General features: G+C 35.1%; 1 protein-coding gene across 1 annotated transcript in view; it reads left to right on the top strand.

Moving 5' to 3' along the window:
• DPP10 (dipeptidyl peptidase like 10) overlaps window positions 1-16,651 on the top strand; it is a 755,039-nt gene that overhangs the window by 266,868 nt on the left and 471,520 nt on the right. The window lies entirely within an intron of this gene.

Below are 16,651 nucleotides of genomic sequence, written 5' to 3' on the forward strand. Positions count from 1 at the left end.
TGTAGGTAAAAATCTTTGCTGGAGATAAAATTCGTGGGTAACTGATAGACACTTTCCCCTTAATTTTGCATTATTTTACATTGAATTCTGATTATTCCATATATTTCCATTGTCTGCTTGTCTAGGTTTTAGTTGAGGATGAAAATGACATTTTATATTCACTTTATATCTTAATAATGTCCAGTAGAGTGTTGTATACATATTATATTCTCAAATGATCCTATTTGATTGAATTTCTGATTAGTGAAGTATGCAGCTACTTCAATCCATTTATTTTTAATGTTACCTTAATTGGCTTTGTGAATTCCCAGCACTTTCATTCAGCACTGATCATCTACAGTGCTTGAATGAGCTAATAATTGCATGCTTTGGGTAGCACTCTAGGCATGAGGGTTACCTCAATGCACTGTAATCCATTGTGTACCTCAGTGCACATCTATTGCCTCATAGACTGCCAAGCTTGATTTTACTGATGTGGATGGATGGTTCATTTTTCTTTGTGTGTCCTTTCAAGAAGATTAGCCTGCCTGAAAAACAATTATTTCTTTTTAACCAAGGTTATATCAGCATATATGGCTTTTTTGTGATAATCTTAAAAGTTATGGTCACATTTGAACCATGTTAGGTAAAAGATTCATATTGACTTCCATGAATTATCAATGTTTGTTTTCAGAACACTGCTGGAATAATGTTTAGGAATAAGTTGATACCTGAATTCAGTATCCAGTAACCCAGGTCAGTTCCTTTTGTGATTTGTTAAAATGGTAATTCTTTAATCTAACTCTTTCACCTTGGAATAATATACAAAATATCAGTATGCATAAAGGGCTCTTGGAAGTCATTGCTTATTTATTGTTCCTCTTTATGTTTGTATAGTCATGCACCTAACGAAAGAAACAGCACACAATGTCAACAGCTCCCACTGTGTCAGTCTTTTACTGTCCCAACATATGCCCTAATATTTAAAGAGCAATAAAAGTCTGCTGCTTCCACAGCCGTTCATTAGGTTTGGTTGTTGCAGTCAATCACCCATAGAAGTCAGAGTCTTATTAGTTTTTTTTTCTTCTTCATTGAACAATCTAACCATCATTCTCCTTTATCATTAAAGGAAAAATGAACTTAGGAGACTGCCCAGACACTAAAGTGCATTTGCAACAGGAGAAAACCCTCATCATTTTACTTGAGGAAAGGTACCTCTGTCATGTTGAAGGAACAGTAAAAATGAGGTTAATGTTATTGATTAATGCATTAGCCTATCTTCTTTAAAGTGGATTGATAGTTTCTAGTTTTAAAATGCATGTTTATTCAAGAAAAGAATTATATGAGTAGTTTACTGAAATACTTAGATAATTTTAGATGATATTCACTCTGGTCTCAGTGATTTGATTACTTTTGCTTAATCATAATTAGTAAGATTATTTCAAATTATTCAAACCTGATATATCTGTAAATTTAAGAAGTTAAAGAAAGATATAAGTTGGTCATGTTTGAGCATCCTTGGTGGGTTATATAACCTTGAAATAATTTCAACTAGGTTAAGTAGAGTAATTAATTTTTTTAATAAGCTCATTATGGAGAAAAACTAGAAACATAGGCAATTTTATATTTACTTTATAAGATAAAAGTAAATACTATTTTTAGTTTTATTTCATTTGAACGGAAGCAATTTCATTGATAATAAATTTTGCATTTCTCCCATCATTCCAGAGTCATAATTATAAGTGAATAATGTTAAATTTTAATTCTTCTGATATTCAGATCAAATTTTTATATTTGTGTTAATATATATGAATTACAGAACATGAGTTTGGATGTGAGCATCTAAATATCATCATGAAAACTATACATAAGTACTCTTATTAAATATAAGTCGTAGCACTGCGTGATTCACTGACGAGGCAGGGAGCTAATGTGTTGTCACTCAGGCTCAGCTTCCTCTTTAATCTCTGACCAGTTGCTGGCCCAGAGTTTTTTTCCTATGCTTTTGGCCAGAATTTTTGATTATTCAGATTTCTTGTCCACCTCCTTTGAGGTAGGATTTTTAGAGTTAGTGTTTGCTAGGTCTCTCTATATTCCCCTCACATGTTTGTTTTCCTAACCAGTGGTCCTTGCTCCTGACCGCATGCCTCTCTGATAAGTCGCAGTTGTCACCTCAGCACATCGCTGGGTTATTAGTGTGAGTTGATCTCATAGAATAACACCACATAGAACAAATGTTCATGACTGTTTTGTAATTTGATGAAGTGATGAAATTTATGGATATGTCTCTCATAAAGATGTTCATCACACAAGCAGTTGCATAACATTTCAGGACTGATTGTTGAACTTGACCTTAGAACTCATGGTGTAGAGGTGCTTCTGGATACATTTCCTTGGATATTTTCCTTAAGTGTGTTTTTTTTCCTTCTTTTTTCCCTCAGTTATATTAAGCTTCTTATTTATAGTAAGGGAAGCAGTGCTTAAAAACTAGATTATTTTTTTATGTAAGAATATGTGGCAAAATTTATTACAACTTATATGATTTATTAAACTAACTCAATCCTGAAGCAAATGCATTATTAAGTAGTTAAAAAATTCATGACATGTCCTTAACACAGTGAGAGTGCCTTGGAGGAGCTCATTCATCCGATAAATATGTGTTTAACAAACTGCTTGAAATGAATCTCTTTTATGGATTTTTGTCATTATTGTTCTTATTTAAGATTTATATATATGTGTATATATATATATGTGTGTGTGTGTATTTATGCTGTATGTGTGTATATATGCTGTATATATATCCACACACATATACAGCACAAATAACAGAATCTGTTTTTCACAAAGGGTTATGGTTTGGTTTTGAATGCACATAGTCACAGTCCTTTGTTTGTGAGTATGTAATAAAATGCTTTGTTGCTTCATTAAAGCTACTCAGTAGGCTGTGGAGTCCTAGACATATTCTCTACATGGCACATAGCTGCCTTTCTATTTTGAGATTTAAAGGAGCACTGCATTGAAAACTTTCTGTGATTTATTCTGTATAGGATGCTGAGCTCTAAGTTGCAAATGGGGATCTTAAATTTTAACTTTTCTGAATTTTCAGCCAGATATTTTCAAAACTAAAGGGCTATGCAAAAAGAACAAAACAAGACAAAACGAAATAGACCCACATTTCCTGTGTCATCTTATAAAGAGGTGCTTCTGCTTATGTCATATTCTGAGATATATGCAATCAGTGGCAAGCCTCCTCAATAACAGATTGTAAATCTGTTATGACTACAGACACATAGAGAACACAACTGTCTAAGAACTGCAGTTTTCAATTATTTTAGCACTTAATTATGTTTTAGTTTAGTTCACTCTCTTGTGTTCTACTCTTTGTAACCCCATGGACTACAGCACACCAGGCTCCCTGTCCATCACCAATGCCCAGAGCTTGCTCAAACTCACGTGCATGGAATTGGTGGTGCCATCCAACCATCTCATCCTCTGTTGTCCCCTTCTCCTCCTGCCTTCAATCTTTCCCAGCATCAGGGTCTTTTCCAGTGAGTCAGCTCTTCACATCAGGTGGCCAAAGCATTGGAGTTTTAGCTTCAGCATCAGTCCTTCCAATGAATATTCAGGACTGATTTCCTTTAGGATGGACTGGTTGGATCTCCTTGAGGCCCAAGGATTTCTCCAACACCACAGTTCAAAAGCATCAGTTCTTCAGCTCTCAGCTTTCTTTACTGTCCAACTCTCACATTCATACATGACTATTGGATGGGTCTTTGTTGGCAAAGTAATGTCTCTGCTTTTTAATATGCTGGCTAAGTTGGTCACAGCTTTTCTTCCAAGGAGCAAGTGTCTTTTAATTTCATGGCTGCAGTCACCATCTGCAGTGATTTTGGAGCCCCCCCCCAAAAACAACAACAACAACAACAACAACAAAGTCTGACATTGTTTCCATTGTTTCCTCATCTATTTGCCATGAAGTGATGGGACTGGATGTCTTGATCTTAGTTTTTTGAGTGTTGAGTTTTAAGCAACTTTTTCACTCTTCTCTTTCACTTTCATCAAGAGACTTCATTTCCTCTTCTCTTTCTGCCATAAGGGTAGTGTCTTCTGTGTATCTGAGGTTATTGATATTTTTCCCTGCAATCTTTATTCCAGCTTGTGCTTCATCCAGCCCGGCATTTCTCATGATACACTCTGCATATAAGTTCAATAAGCAAGGTGACAACATACAGCCTTGACGTACTCCTTTCCCAACTTCTAATCAGTCTGTTGTTCCATGCCTGGTTCTAACTGTGCTTCTTGATTTGCATACAGATTTCTCAGGAGGCAGGTCAAGTGGTCTGGTGTTTCCATCTTTTGAAGAATTTTCCACAGTTTGTTGTGATCCATACAGTCAAAGGCTTTGGGGTAATCAATAAAGAAGAAGTACGTGTTTTTCTGGAATTCTCTTGCTTTTTCTGTGATCCAACGGATGTTGGCAATTTGATCTTTGGTATCTCTGCCTTTTCTAAATCCAGCTTAAACACCTGGAAGTTCATGGTTCACACACTGTTGAGGCCTGGCTTGGAGAATTTTGAGCATTACTTTACTAGCATGTGAGATGAGTGCAATTGTGCAATAATTTTAACATTCTTTGGCATTGCCCTTCTTTGGAACTGAAATGAAAACTGACCCTTTCCAGTCCTGTGGCCACTGCTGAGTTTTCCAAATTTGCTGGCATATTGAGTGTGGTACTTTCACAGCATCATCTTTTGGGATTTAAACAGCTCAACTGGAATTCCATCACCTCCACTAGCTTTGTTCATAGTGATTCTTCCTAGGCCCACTTGACTTCAGATTCTAGGATGTCTGGCTCTAGGTGAGTGATCACACCATTGTGGTTATCTGGGTCATGAAGATATTTTTTGTATAGTTGTATGTATTCTTGCCACCTCTTAATATCTTCTGCTTCTATTAGGTCCAGACCATTTCTGTCCTTAGACTTGTGTTATTGCTAAAGCATCATATTTTTTGACTCTGTACTGTGAATCAGTGTTTATTGGTATAACCTCTTGCCTCATTATTGCTATTTCTACTAGTATCATCATCCCTAAATATGATAATTTTGTGAATGCTTCTACTCTGTCTGACATATAGAAAACCACTTTATTTTAATCATGTTCACATGAAGAAACTGAGATCTAGTAATTTTTAAACAACATGCACAAAATCACACATACAAAAAATGTATTGGAAAGATAAATTTTTTTTCAGTAATCCACATATGTAAACCAAAGACCCAGAATAATAGTATCCTAAACTACTGCTCAGACTATTACCAGGCCCTTTAATTAAATAAACCATATTGTTTAGTTATGATTTATAACCTACCTAAACTGTTGGAATAATCTTATAATTATTCTGTTTTCCAGCTACATTATTTATTTGCCTGTGAAAGAATCTTGAAATTTTGCCTTAGAATCAATCCACATACTATATGCAGCAGTTTAATGCATTCATTTACCCTTTATTTTAGAAGTTTTGATATATTAACTTATATGCTTTTTATTTTTTAAAAATGTTATTGGATTATATTATGTTATTATAGCTGATTTTCAAAGTTTTGTTTTCTTTAGGTGTACAGCAAAGTGGATCAGTTATGCTTAAAGGCCTGTTGATGTATTTGAGTAAAAATATAACTTGAAGACAGGAAAAAAAAAATTTGTTTCATCATAATTCCACCCAACTCCTCTACAAAAAGTCTCAGATAAGTCTCTTGACTGACTGAATTTACCAAATAAATATGGATGAAAAGAAGTAAATGAATCCCATCCAATAAAGGAATTTCAGATTAATTATTTAAAGAACCTAGAAGTAAATACTCTTATTTAAATTACAATGGACTTTTGGTTATGGCAGCATGAAGATGTTGCCAAATTATCCCTCCTGTCCCACTCCCCAAATAAGTATAAAATTAAAAAAAAAATGTCAGAAACAACATTTGAAGGTACTGGATATCAAGCAAAAGCAGATGAAAGGTTAGGAAGAATTTACTCATAATTAATTCAAGACCTATAGGCTAGAAGACAGAGTTATCTATGGCTTTTTTTGACTAAGTGACTTCCATCTTTACTTCACACCCCAATAGGGTCAACAAAAGCTATTGTTTTAACCATTGACATGAAGGCCACAAGCTCCAAAGTCATAGGGAACGGATTCAGTTTGGAGTTGTCAGTGAAAACCTATGGTTTTGGCAGCTAATGTGGGAATTTAATAGGACAAAATTGGGGAGGAGGAGAAATTTATATATTTGTTAGTCCAATGTGATCATCCTGATTGGGTGAGCAATAGACCAGCCTGAAATTTAATTGCGAGATCCTAGAAATCATCTCCGTAGAAAATCTGACATAAGTTCTTCACTTGTCACTGGCTGATGGAAAAGTTTGCACATTTGTCAGGGAAACCTGCGAAGGCCTGAGAAATATAAATGATGATGCAGACTTGAGAACTAGCTGCAATTCTGAATGTGTTTGCCAAACCACTCACTAATCAACCTGAAGAAGGTATGCACCTTATGGGAACAATGATTTAGAGCATATCTATCCAAATAATGAGATGACCAATAAACCATAAAGACACGGGGGAGATTAGCTTCCCTGGTGGCTCAGAGGGTAAAGTGTCTGCCTGCAATTCTGGAGACCTGGGTTCGATCCCTGGGTCGGGAAGATCCCCTGGAGAAGGAAATGGCAACACACTCCAGTATTCTTGCCTGGAAAATCCCATGGAGTGAGGAGCCTGGTAGGCTACAGACCATTGGGTCACAAAGAGTCAGACACAATTGAGCAACTTCATTTAAGCATAAACATAATGAGAATAATAATAATAATAATGAGAAAAATAAGTAAAGAATCACAGGCTGCTCATCATGGGGGAGACAGATTCTACAATAAGATTAGGAATTTAATTTAAAGAAATACAAGAACAACTCACAGGACTATAAAGCTAATTTTAGACTTGTTATCGTATGTTCTCAAAAATGTTAAGTTTTCACCCCCAAGTTAAGAGAAATTCAAAGAAACATAAAGGACTGTATCGATGAAAGCTGATTGATAGGACCAGGTGTAAAATTTAACAGGACAGGAAAAAAAACAAAACCTCAAAGCAGCTATTTAAAATATCTTGAAATTAAAGGAAACTGTATTTAAAAAATAGGAGATATAATGGCAGTGAATCCACAAATGAATACCAATAGAGAAATATAATTATAGTTTTGAAATGAAAATTTGAAAAGTGTGAATATAGTTTTATATTTGAAATAACTGAAATTAAAACGTGATCAATGTATATACTAGATCTAAAGTTGCAGGAGGAATAATATTCAGAAATCAGATGATAGAGAAATATGGTTTTTGAAATCTGAATAACAGAGTGAGAAAAAAAATTGAAGAAAAGTAGAAACTCTGAAACAGGTGAGACAACATAAAACTATTAACGTCACAGTAGAGATTATTGGAAAAGCAAGTAGATGAGCAGAGACAATCAGTAACCAAAATTTGTTGTTGTTTTTTAAAGGGAGAAATGGCAACGCACTCCAGTATTCTTGCCTGGAAAATCCCATGGACGGCGGAGCCTGGGTCGGCTGCCGTCTATGGGGTCGCACAGAGTTGGACACGACTGAGTGCTTTCACTTTCATTTTTCCCTTTCATGCATTGGAGAAGGAAATGGCACCCCACTCCTGTACTCTTGCCTGGGAAATCCCATGGGCGAAGGAGCCTGGTAGGCTGCAGTCCACGGGGTTGCGAAGGTCGGACACGACTGAGTGACTTCTCTTTCACTTTTCACTTTCATGCATTGGAGAAGGCAATGGCAACCCACTCCAGTGTTCTTGCCTGGAGAATCCCAGGGACGGGGAAGCCTGGTAGGCTGCCGTCTATGGGGTCGCACAGAGTTGGACACGACTGAGGTGACTTAGCAACAACAGCAAAACAGATAACTTTTAATTAGACTGATTAATAAAGAAAGAGAAGAAAAAAACTACCAAATTCGGTAATAAAAAAGAGAACTCAGTATAAATTCTTCAGAAATTATAAGAAAAACACTATAAGAATAGTATTTGACAATTATAAAAACCTAAGTAAAATGGATACATTTATGAAGGACTGAAATTACCAAAAGTAACTCCAAAGGTGGGCAAGGTGGGCAAATCAAGAGATTTAAGTCAAGTCCAAAAAAAAAAAAAAAGTTATTAAGTAGTACTCTTTCCTCAAAGAAAGCCTTTATGTAGATATGGATTAATTCTATCAAGCATATACAGGAGAATACCTAGTAATGCTTTACAGACTATTTGAGAAAATAGAGAAGGAACACTTTTCAGTTTATACTTTGAGGTGATTATCACCCTGACACCAAAACCTGACAAAGATGTTTCAAGAAAATAAAACTACAGATAATATCCTTCGAGTATATAGAGAGCAAAATTTTTAACGATGGGCTGGTAAACTGAATTTCACAACATGTAAAAAGGATTATACAACTTGACCAAGTGGGGTTTACGACAGGAATTCAAGATTAGTTCATCATTCAAAAAATCAATTACTATAGTCTTAATACAAGTGAGAATCAAATAAACAAGTGAGACTCTCAAATTTTTCTCAGTTGATGCAGAAAAAAATTGATTAACTCTAACACTTATTCATGGTGAAAATTTATCAAGAAACTGTATAGAAGAGAATATCTTCAGATTAATAATGAGCACTTATAAGAAAGCTATTTCTAGTATAAAAAGTGAAAGGACGAATAATTTCACTGTATGATTGGAAAAAATGTAAGAGTATCTAAATTCATCGTTTTTACTCAATGTTGTTAAGGAGTTGTACCAATGCAATAAAATAAGAAATAGAAATTAAATACATAAAGTTTAGAAAGGAGAAAGTAGAAAGGTTTTTATTTTTAGATGACATGATATTGTATGTAAAAACTCTAAAACATCTACAAAACAATCAGTAATATATAATAAGTTAATTTAGAAAAGTGGCAGAATTCAGTCAATATACAAAAAATAGTTTTTTCCATACTAACAATATCTGATAATCTAAAATATGAAATAAAGAAAATCCTATCCACGCTTTTAAGAAAAAGAAAATATTTATGAGTATATTTTTTAAGTAGTGTATGTTCTTTAGAATAAAATTGCAGAATGTTGTTGAAGATAATTAAAGAAGGCCTAAATAGGTGAAGATATCTGCCAAGTTGTTGAATTAGAAGATTCATTATGTTTCAGATGATGATTATCAGCAAGTTAATTTGTAGATTAAATGCAAATCTTATCAAAATCCCAGCAGGCTTTTTGTTGTGGAAATCAATTTACATGGAAATACACAGGACATAGAATTAAACAAATAATTTTGGAAAAGGAGAACGAATGTAGAGGATTTATACAATTGATTTAAAAAATTATTGTAAAACTACATAATACACAAGATACTAGCATAAAGATAAAGTTATAGGTCATTGAGAAATTAAATGGGTGGTCTAGAAATAAAACTGAATATTTATGGTCAACTTAATTTTGACAAAATTGCCAAGATAATTCAATGGGGGAAAAGATGATGTTTCAACATGTAGTGCTAGAATAATTTTATGTCCTTGCTTTACATAAAAATTAACTTGAAGTGGATTATAGACCTAAATGTAAGAGCCAGAATTTCAAAACGTTCTGAAAGTGTCATAGAAGAAACTGTGACTCCGGGAAAAGTGATTTTCATTTTTTTCTGAAGAAATGGCACCAAAAGCCCAATCAAGAAATTATAAAAATAAAACTACTTCATAATATTAAAAACATTTGCATTTCAAAATACATTAAGAATATAAAAGGTAAGCAACTTACTGGAAATAGTATTTGCCAATCATATATGTAAAACTACCTTTATTCATAGAAAGTGAAAGTCGCTCATTGTGTCCGACTCTTTGCAACTCCATGGACTGTAGTCCATGCAATTCTCCAGGCCAGAATACTGAAATGGGTAGCCTTTTCCTTCTCCAGGGGATCTTTCTAACCTAGGGAGTGAACCCAAGTCTCCCTCGTTGCAGGCAGAATCTTTACCAGCTTAACCACAAGGGAAGCCCACATTTATTCATAATATATAAGGAATTTTGGCAAATTAATAATTTAGCCAAAATGTTAAAAATATATCACATTTTTAAGTCACTTAAGATGATATATGAACAACAAATAAACACATAAAATATACTCCAACTTCTTAGTTATTAGGCAAGTACAAATTTTTATCCATATTTGATTTCACTTACCACTTAATGGAATGGATATAAACAATCAGAATGACAATGTGAAGAGATGGTGAAAATATGGGGAAAATGCAGCCCTCAAACACTTTTGATGAAAGTGTAAGGACAATATAACCACTTAGGAAAACAGCGTAACAGTTTGTTAACATGTTAAACATTTGCTTACCACATGGCCCAGCATTTCCTCTCCTTACCATCTACCTAACAAAAGAGAAACAAATGCCCATTTAAAGATCTATATGTTCATATAGCAATACAGTACACATAATAACCCCAAACTGGAAACCAGTGGTCATCAACTGGTGAATGGCTAAACAAACCATTACATCAGAAAGTGGAAAGCTAATTATCAGTAAAAAGAAATAAACTATTTCAATATGCAACAACACATATGGACCAAAAACCATTTTGTAAGTGAAAGAAGCCTATGTATTATATGATTTAGTTTATATTTAATTTCTTTATAAGGCAAAATTATACAGACAAATATCAGTGTTTCCAGAGGCTGTTTGTGGGATTGACTGGAAATTGATGTAATATTTTTAGTAATGAAAGTATTTTGAAACTGGTTCGGGATGATGGTTGGACAAAGGTATAAATTTACTAGAACTTCTCAAATTGTATAGTCAATTTTATATTATATAATTTATACCTCAGAAAAGGTCTTACATTTCAATTCATTTTCTTAAGATTTGTGCATGGCATGTTTGTTATAGCTTAATATAATTTTAGTGAAAAAGTAAATCTTATCTTCTTATTCATAAATACAAATAAGTATTTATATATTGTTATTTCTGTTGGGTGTCTGTTTTCTATGGAAATAAAATTATAAATGTTGGGTAATTTTTCAAATAACCTAACAGTTTTATTTTAGGTCATGATACCATTCATCCCAAGTTTTCTTACTTCCTATGGGTTATAATTTTCCTAGTTTCTGTGTTATTCCTCAAATATTTACTTTAAAAAAAAAACAATTGCAGAAACAGCATTGCTTTTCAAGCATTAAATCACATCACACATTTACATGAGCATCTACTGTGAACCATGTGTGATGCTATGCTTTAGAGATAAAACTGACTTAGAAAAAAAAAACTAAAACAGTATTTTGTTCCATATAAAACCCCATTTTAAGATCCAAATTAGATTGCTAAAAGCATATAAACTGAAAGACTTTGTCAGGGACTGGTAAGGGTTCAGAGGAAAGGGAAGGTTCTTCTTACTTATATTCATATTGAATTGACTATTCAGAAACAGCTGCTGTCTACTTAATTAAATGACTACCTATAAAGATTTTGTTATTACATTGGAAAAAATTAAAAAGACTCATGCTATAATATTTGTATCACTTTAAATCACCCATTAATTACAGTGTAAATTCTAGATTTATGAATAGAACATCTTTAGACAGTTTAACTAAAAAAGGCAGACTTTGAAGAACAGCAACAACAAAACACCCTATAAATACAGGTCTGTACTTGTAGAGTCACTGAAATTTAAATTTCTTCTGAATTCTTCACCATGAAGGTTTAATTAGCATTTTCATTTGAATAATTAAAGCATTAATGGTACTGGGTTGACAGCAGTTGATTTTTGCAGTGATATGATCCTTTGTAGTGACTCTGGGTGACTATATTAGTTTTCCTTGACACAAGACTAAGCTCTCCTGATCTATTCATTGAAGTGCAAATACCTGAAATTATTCATCCTTTTGTAATCAATGTATTATTAAGCTTTTCTTCTCACTTACTATTTTTTTAAGCTTATTGTTTGGGAGAAATAGAGATCTTTGACTTTTATAGAGAGAGATGAATTTTATAATCTCAGTATGTGACCACTTAATGTCAAAAAAATGTGTGCCTTCACTATATTATTTAGGGGGATTCAGAGAGTCCCTGTTGTACCAAGGCACAATGGGTATTCATGATTGTTGTACTTTTTAATATTAATACCTTAAATGTGTCTTAGTCGTGTCTGACTCTGCAACCCCATGGTAGCTCACCAGGCTGCCCTGTCCATGGGATTTCCCAGGCAAGAATACATTCAGTAATTGCCTGTAAAATATGAATGCCATCAAGCATTCTGCCACATATAATTTCTCTTTTCTGGGATGTCTGTGTATGCCATAGCCAGATCCTGTTTTCTGAGGAGTGGTTCCCTACTTAGGGGCCACCCAGTGTTGTGCCATGGAGCTCTAGCATTTGAAACACAGCTCAGTGGACCAGTGAAGAGTATCCGAAGAAAAGGCAGTTTTCAGTAGATGAGCTAGAAGATCACACAGTAACCTGGCCCACAAAATCTGCTCCACATCTTTATCCTGCTGAATAGTAATTGGCAGCTATTCAGCTACTTTTTCTTCTGCTGTCTGAAATGTAGGAGAAGCAGAGGCAAGGAGAAACAGAAACAGGAAAAAGTAAGTAAACAGAGACCATGAGTCAGAAAATTCATAAAATAGAGTTAAGTAATTGTGAAAAAGCAGAAAATAGTGGCAGAGCCCCCACAATAGTGGGACATTAGAATAGGTTATCTCTTCACAGTGAGGTTTGAGTAAATTAGATTTCTTTCTTTATATTTTCTCTGTTTTAGATAGCCTACAATAAGAGGATGCTGCTTTCATGATTAGAACAATATGTACAAATAGCATAAATGCATCTAAATTTTTTAAAAAAAATTACTAGCTTGATTTACCTAGATTTTCCTTTGTTTATCATCATGACTCTGCAAAAGCTTCTGCATCTGTTCCTTTATGAATGAAATACTGATTGGGCAAACTGAAATATAGTTTGTTACATCTCATATTTAGGCTTCTGTAAAAAATGTAGTTTCTGAATAAAATGCAGACATAGGTTTCTACCCTGTGTTTCAGCGCAGGGACAGTTTGTAGAGGATGGGGAGTTTCAGCATGTTAGTCATCAAGTTTAATTCTCCAGCTGTCATTTTATCCATTTGGCTTTGTCTAAGGAAGATAATTCTACATTTCTCAGTGATTTTTTTTTTTTTCCCATTGAGATTTCTCAGTCACAGCGGATCTCTTCGACATTGTCACTGGAGCCAGAGGAACTTGATATACACTTCTGATTCAGTGGTCAACGTGTCAGAGACACAGTTTTGTTTTGTTTTGTTTTTTTCTGAAGAGGAGTCATTAGTTTCTTCCTTTCGTTAGTATAAGCTAGATTTATGCCAGGTTCATTCAGGTGCTACCAGATGATTATTAAGAGTATATAATCACCATGTCCAAAACTCTATGAGTGTGACATGAGACCTCAGAATCTTGCTTCAAACCTAGACTTTAAAAATAATTTAATCTAACTCTATTACTGTAGAGATGAGTCAGTGTTGTCCAAGACAAGTGAAGTGACTTGCCACAATTATACAAAAGCATATGATAGAACAGATTCTAGATCTGAAACCTCCTCTTTCTAGCCAGGTGCTTGTTCTGCCGTGCTGTAAGAGAGGTACATTCCCTTCATCTTTTGTCCCAACTTGTACTATATTTCTTGATACAGAGTAGGTGCTCAATTAAAATCACTTATAGGTATCAGTGAATACTGAGTACATTCTATCACTTATCAGAGATATGCACAATTCATCTTTGGAGAAGCTTTTATTTCCATAGTATACATTGTTACAGCAATTTTTAAGACTGAGATATATTTAACATCAAATCGCCTTCATTAATATACATGGACTTGTGCCTGGTACTCTGCCAGGATCTGCCCAAAGAAAATAATATAAAATTAGCCTTACCTTTCTAAATATTTAATCTCTCACATAGTCCAGAGAGAGGGAGAGACTTCAAAAAGTGCTAAGCTCCTGAATGCCTAAGGCAAGGCAAGTATCAAAGACAAACATGCAGAGCCACTATTCCCCAAATCAACTTCAAGACATAACGCTGTCTTCCGGAAGACCCTGAGAAGAAAAGCACTGCTACTGACCCGCATTTTCCAGATTATCACTGATAAGCCATGTGAGTCAAGATGGAGACAGATTTTCTGAAGTGCTGTCACCAGTATCAACTTTGAGCCTTCCCGTGTCATCTGACAGCTTCACCATTATCTTAGATCTGGACTTTCCTTGTATCCTTTTCTATTCTTGAACTCTCACTTGTGTCTGGTGATCTCAGGTCTATATTTATTATTAGCCTGTCTGCCTAGTTTACTAGGCAGAGAGATGTTTACTTCTGATCACATTTCTCCTCTTGCCTTCCTAACAGGAGTTACACTTTCTTTTCTCTTTGTCATTATTCTTTCAACATCTGTATGTCTAGCTGCACTTTGACCAATTTAAGGTACAGAGGCATGGATGCCAAAGATAGATACAGAAACAGCTGTTAAGATGGGGTCTTGGAATTTTTAGTAAAGCTAGGTATTTTGGCATCTGTGCCCCTGTACATTATTATTTGTTCAACAGTTGTTTCTAAACGATTGACTTCTAAAGTCCATCCTTATGTTGACCATCCTTTAACCAAGTTCACTGCTTAAAATTAAAATAGAAGGTAGCATGGTCTATATTAATTAAAAGATCCTTTAAGGGATCAAGGCCAAAAGCTGGATAAATGAAATCTTGCCAAGTGCACAGGCCCAGAAAAAACTGCACCTTTCTTTAGCAAGAGTTGTACAGACTATCACACTCAAATATATGACTTTCCCTTAATTTTGTGCTAATATATAAACTGAGGGTCCTGCTTGTCTTTGTAATTACCATTTGCATGATATATATGCAAATGCCATAGTGGGGTTTGTGTATATATATGTCAAGATAGGGCTCCTGACTTTGTCAGTGGGAAATAAATCTGATTGTGTAGATGACCTTGCCTACATACTTGATATGTTTATGTAAATATATATACATTCATGTTTGTTTTAATATCAGAATATTTGAAAATTACAATGAGTTTTTAATATAGTAGCATTCTAATTCTAGGATTGTTGCTATTTCTCTGTACAGCTTCAAAAGTTATCAATACACATATCTGAAAACAAAATTGTCAATTTGAAGTCATTTATGTTTACTCTGTCTTCTGAGAATATCAGACTAATAGGATTGCTAGGTACCCCTCCAAAACTGAAATTATACTTTGCTGTTTGCAGCTAGATTATATTACAAAATCTGTTGCCATAGAATGACTACTCCAGTAGCTATTGAGCAGGCATTTTTCTTAGCCAAGTAATAGAGTGAAGTAAAGAGGTGGGCATTATGTTGATTGAGTGCAAAAGCTAGTATCAGTTCAGTTCAGTCACTTAGTTGTGTCTGAGTCTTTGTGACCCCATGGACTGCAGCATGCCAGGCCTCCCTGTCCATCACCAACTCTTGAAGCTTACTCAAAGTCATCTCCATTGAGTCGGTGATACCATCCAACCATCTCATCCTCTGTTGTCCCCTTTTCCTCCTGCCTTCAATCTTTCCCAGCATCAGCGTCTTTTCCAATGAGTCAGCTCTTTGCATGAGGTGGCCAAAGTATTGGAGTTTCAGCTTCAACATCAGTCCTTCCAATGAATATTCAGGACTGATCTCCTTTAGGATGGACTGGTTGCATCTCCTTACAGTCCAAGGGACTCTCAAGAGTCTTCTCCAACACCACAGTTCAAAAGCATCAATTCTTTGGCACTCAGCTTTCTTTACAGTAGGAGCCCCTGGCTGCTCACACAGTAAAGAGTCTGCCTGCAGTGCAGGAGACCTGGGTTCTATCGCTATGTTGGGAAGATCCCCTGAAGAAGGAAATGGCAACCCACTCCAGCATTCTTGCCTGGAGAATCCCTTGGATGGAGGAGCCTAGCATTCACATTCATACATGACTACTAGAAAAACCATAGCTTTAACTAGACAGACCTTTGTTGGCAAAGTAATGTCTCTGCTTTTTAATATGCTGTCTAGGTTGGTCATAACTTTTCTTCCACGGAGTAAGTGTCTTTTAATTTCATGGCTGCAGTCACCATCTGCAGTGATTTTGGAGCCCAGAAAAATAAAGTCAGCCATTGTTTCCACAGTTTCCCCATCTATTTGCCATGAAGTGATCGGACCAGATGTCATCATCTTAGTTTTCTGAATGTTGAGCTTTAAGCCAGCTTTTTCACTCTCCTTTTTCACTTTCATCAAGAGGCTCTTTAGTTCTTCTTTGTTTTCTGCAATAAGAGTGGTGTCATCTGCATATCTAAGGTTATTGATATTTCTCCCGGCAATCTTGACTCTAGCTTGTGCTTCTTCCAGCCCAGCGTTTCTCATGATGCACTCTGCATATAAGTTAAATAAGTAGGGTGACAATATACAGCCTTGCTGTACTCCTTTTCCTATTTGGAACCAGTCTGTTGTTCCATGTCCAGTTCTAACTGTTGCTTCCTGAATTGCATACAGAATTCTCAAGAGGCAAGTCAGGTGGTCTGGTATTCCCAT

This window comes from Capricornis sumatraensis, chromosome 3, assembly GCF_032405125.1.
Source record: "Capricornis sumatraensis isolate serow.1 chromosome 3, serow.2, whole genome shotgun sequence".
Lineage (NCBI taxonomy): Eukaryota > Metazoa > Chordata > Mammalia > Artiodactyla > Bovidae > Capricornis > Capricornis sumatraensis.